Source organism: Pteropus alecto, unplaced genomic scaffold, assembly GCF_000325575.1.
Source record: "Pteropus alecto unplaced genomic scaffold, ASM32557v1 scaffold164, whole genome shotgun sequence".
In the NCBI taxonomy this organism is placed as follows: Eukaryota; Metazoa; Chordata; class Mammalia; order Chiroptera; family Pteropodidae; genus Pteropus; species Pteropus alecto.
The window spans coordinates 16,598,086-16,603,095 of NW_006439568.1; the positions used below are offsets into that span (position 1 = coordinate 16,598,086).

The 5,010-nt window shown below is 34.0% G+C and overlaps 1 long non-coding RNA gene across 1 annotated transcript in view; it reads left to right on the top strand.

Moving 5' to 3' along the window:
* Positions 1-4,343, top strand: part of LOC112483580 — a 50,505-nt gene extending 46,162 nt beyond the window's left edge. The window contains exon 3 of the long non-coding RNA XR_003047713.1: positions 4,225-4,343. This is a non-coding gene — a long non-coding RNA (uncharacterized LOC112483580). The remainder of the gene's footprint in view (positions 1-4,224) is intronic.
* The last annotated feature ends 667 nt before the right edge of the window (positions 4,344-5,010 follow it).

Genomic DNA, 5,010 nt, shown 5'->3' on the forward strand with positions numbered 1-5,010 from the left:
CAGCAGCAAGGCTCTCTCTGTCTCTCATCCATTTACATTTCTGAATAAGCACTGGTCCTTCTCTCTTCCTCTCTAGATTTTTCCCCTTCTCTATACCATATGGTGAGAGTCATTTCCATTAACATCTCCCAAGGGTATAAAGGTCAACCATTCAAGAGGGAAGACTTACTTATCTCTTTACACACCATATCCAGATCTCTGAGGAAAAGCTTCACTATCCCTTTTGGCTCATGAGCCCACTGCTGGTCCAGTCACCGAGGCCAGATTGTTCCTTGCTACTATCATGTTGATGGAAGGGGTTAACGGTAGAAAGGAAAGATTTCGTTTCTAGGAAAGGAGTTTTTACAGGTGGCCAGGAAAATTGCCAGCCTTCTCCAACTCTCTGTCCAGCACTCTCTTATGTTGGGCATGTGACTTGGGAGAGAACGCTCCCTTTACTGAGTCAGTTCTTGGTGATCAGGCTGCCATGGTTGTGACGCCATTGTAATCTCAGGCATCGAACCCTTCTGCAGTATTTATTTCAGCAGCACAGCAGCTGACATTGACACGATTCCTATAGGTTCTCAAAAGTGCTTATCTGGTCCATGTGCTTTATTTCTTCTCACCCCCATGAATTATAAAATCTCAGCACTTAGAAGTGAATTTAAAAAACAGAAAACACACACACACACACACACACACTTTAAAGATGAAAAAAAAAGCCCAGGTAGTTGAAGTGCTTGGGTAATACACACAGCAAATTAATAAATCAGGACCAGAAGCCAAGTCTTTGACTTGTAGACTAGTCTTCTTTTTCCTAAACTGAGTTGGATATTTCTCCATTGCTGGTCGGCACTCGTGATCCAATTCTTTCTCCACACAATGTAGTTGTTTCCATGTCTAGAGCTTGTACTTCAATAAAGAGCAACTTCCTTCCTCAAACTACCCTAAGTATAACTTTGCTGATTATATCCGACTTCAGAAAAAGCAGCTGCTGCACAAAATTGTATACTTCCCTTGCTTTTACCTTAGAGACAACAAAGTACACCTGAAAGGGATTTAAATTATAGATTGTAACCATTATCTTTGTTATCCATTTTTCTTTCATAAGTTCCTGGTTATTAGTACATATGGTAAGAAGTCATGTATCCCATTAATAGCAGGTTTGAAAGATATTTACAGGTGAGGACAGCAATAAAATGTAGAATCGTGGAGTTTGGATGACATCCTGAAACATTATAAATGAGCTTGTGACTTTGAGGTAATCCACCCTTGTTTGCTTCTGGAAAAAAATAATGACCACTTGTAGAGAGGCCTGATCGAAAATTATTTCATCTACCTTTTGGTGATTCTCCATATAAGCCTAAGTATTATGTATTTGGAAAAAATAAGAATTATTCTATATTTACAGCCTAATGTCAAATATTTCTAAGACTATGTCATGATTTACTGAGCTCCATAATTCTTTGTTTACATTTTATATACACTCTCTAAATATAATACATGTATATTTCCCTCCTCTCATATACAGTTATCTATTGTTTTGGGATTCTCAGAATAGTATTTCAATCTTTTAAAAGTCACCTCTTCTCCACTCTCATCCATGTGGTTCTATATAAGACAACTCCTAGCTTAAACCCAAGGTGGGAGGCAGGGGGGCATGTAACCAAGACATAGCCAGTTAGAGCACCGAAGTCACCTGGTCATGGCGATGGGCTCAGGAATAAACTTGTGACCCAACTGAAGGCAATGAGACTCAGTTTAAAACACATATTAGAATCATTGGATAGAATGCTGAAAAGATAAATTGTAAGATAAAGTTGGCGGCAACAGTCGGGAAGAGAAAGTCTTTCTGAGACTTGAGCCAATACAGAAGAAAGCCAAATTGAGATAAGTATAAGCCAAAGATGGATAGAGTAAAATGAAGTTCAGTTGATATTGTTTGAGCCCCTGAATCTAGCCACGCATGAAGTTTTTTTTTTTTTTAAGATAGTTTTAATTATTTTTATCTGTCACTTGCAGTGGGATGAATTCTTACTAATTCTATGTAAAAGCTTCTTTTACAATATATAATATAAGCATTCTTTGTTATATACATTCTTTAGAGCAGTCAAATTCATTGAAAAATATAATGGAAACAGTGCAAGATTCCAAAGAGGAGATGTCATATTTTCCAAAATGAAGGGAAAAGAATAGTAATTAATAATAATAGGTTGATATCAGAATTTGATTTTTTAAGAAGTAGACCATAGTAATCAAGCTGGGAGATAATCACACCTTAATGAAGGAGGAGAGGAAAGAATGCACGATATAGATGTTAGAAAAAACATCAGCATTTGGTAATAATAATGAAATTTACCCTGGGTTTTGTGCTTTTGGTGATAGGTGGTATGAGTCAGTGCTTTCGGAGATGACGACAGGGGTGGAGCAGCAATTGTGAAAAAATTGACTGTTCTATCTTTGCAGAGTTTCCTTTGATTTGGCACCAAGACAGCGAGTCTGAGAACTCTGGGAACCAGATCATAGATAGATAAATCCATTTGCATACCATGTGTGTAGAGAAGGTGGTTTAATGAGAGTAGGAGGCATTAGTCACATCTTAGCCTATAGAGATTAGAACAGAAGGCCCAGGCTGGCATGGTGAAGCTCATAGAAATTGTGAGAACTAGATAGAACTTGCCATGTGGAATTTTAAAATTTAGGGGAGGTAAACTGGAGAAAGATGTGCCTTTCTGTTTTACCCATTTTTGAGATAATATTATATATATAATATATGTAATATTCTAGTGCACGGCCTGTGTTTTTAAGAAGCCACCCACATTATTATATAAATTAAGAGAAACATCAGAATTCTTGAGTTCTACTTTAACGTGAATTTAGCCATTATAGCGGTCAACTTTTTTCGTAATTCTCTCCTTGTTTGTTTGTTGTTTTAAAAAATAATATGGCACTTGTGACAACATGGATGGACCTCAAGGGCATTATGCTAAGCGAAAAAGACAGAAAAAGACAAATACTGAAGAGTCTCACTTATATATGGAATCTAAGACAACACTCCCTCCCCCGAAAAAAAAATAATAATGTGGCAGATTAAAATCCTCAGCTATGTTTTCAATGCAAAATGTATCACATTGCAGTTCTTATCTTATAATGTACCTTATGGTGACTAGAGTTAACCATACTGTATTGTAAACTTGAAATTTGCTGAGAAGGTAGATATTACATGTTCTCCCCACACACACACAAGGAAAGAATGAATGAAAATGGTAAGTATGTGAGCTAATAGATATATTAATTAGCTTGATTGTGGTGATCATTTCAGAATACATACAAAAATCAAAACATCAAGTTATATACCTTAAATATCTACAATTCCTATTTGTTAATTATGCTTCAGTAAAGCTAAAAAAAAGATGCCATGTTTCTAAACTGGATTCATGGTTATTACTCTCATGGGAAAATCCTCCTTAAACAATTTAACATTAATGATAATTTAATAATATCTGATGATTAATAATTTATGGCATTGTCAAAGCCCTGATGTGATGGCTTCTGCTAAAAATATTTTACATTAATGCATCACCTTAGTATAATTTAATTAACTAAACATATATAAATGTTGATGTTCTTATATAGAGTATAAGAATCTATCATTTGAAATAAGAATAAACAGGTCATGATACTTAATTTTCCAGTAATTTTTCAGAAAATAAGCCATTATTCACTTATATGTATGGGTGAATTAATATATTGTGATAATTTTTAAAAGCATTACATTATATTACCAGAATATTTGCATTGGATTTTATGTGATTCAAGAAATAATTGCAAAGATTATATTAATAAAATGATTCTAATAGAATTTCTAAAGATATTTTCTTTACTTCATAGAGCCATGTGACAATTAGTTAACTAATCTCTGTTTTTCATAAAGTCTACAAGTATATTTAGGAATAAACATAAATTTGGACTTTTTAAAGAATACATGCACCAAAAAAGAAATGTCATGAGATAACTGATAGAATTGTTATACATGTGTTTTTATACTCAATGATTGCTAAGTAAAAATGTTCATTTATACAATATTTGTGCTTAAACCCACCTGCTTTTAAACTTTTGTAGCATTGTACACAATTCAAAAGTAACTTTTAAAAAGTCAATTCAAAAGGACCCAAAAAAAAAAAAAAAGCATACTTGCCTTTCTCTTCACTTCTAAAGGCAAATCTGGTTCTGTTCTTTCTCTAGGATGAGAGGGAAAATTGTTGGGACACAAATATCCAGAATAAAATCAGAAAATAAGATCTAGCCTTGATGATCTCCCCATCTGGAAAATTTACTACGGGTGATTCTTGATACCTGAGGGAAACAGGACCTACTTTTAAGGTGGGAAAAATAAGATTCCTTTTGTCAAACATTTTTGTCTCCCTCTATTTAACTTTCTGTTAGGATTCTCTATCATGCACTTTCAATATCCCCTTTAAAAAAATTCCCCAAAGTCTCATTTTATCCACAAAGCGCTCCCTAACAATGTCTGCCCTGCTAAGGCCTCAACTATTTTTAGATGATGGTCATAAAATGAGGAACAAAGTATAAATGACCGGAAGTGTTAACCACCATCTGTAAGACTAAAAAATACACTACTAGTTGGTATTGTAAGGGTCACAGCTATTCCTTGCCCTGTAGTTTTTATGCAGGTTCCACAGTTTATCTAAGTCTATTTTGAGCACCCAGACCTTGCTATATTCTCGTAAAGGAGCATTTTCCCCCTTTTATACTTCTAAAATTTATTTTACATTCTCAGGAGTTTGACTCACTATCTCTTATAAATTCCAATATTTATTACTATCTTAAAAGTACCCTAGAGGACATTTTGATTAAAGAATCTGACCATAAAATCATTTTTTATAATCTTCAAGATTTATATTTTTATAAAGACATATATATCATATATACACGCACATGTATATATATATATGTGTATATATATATGTGTGTATATATATGCCTTTATATATACCTATACTTTTCACT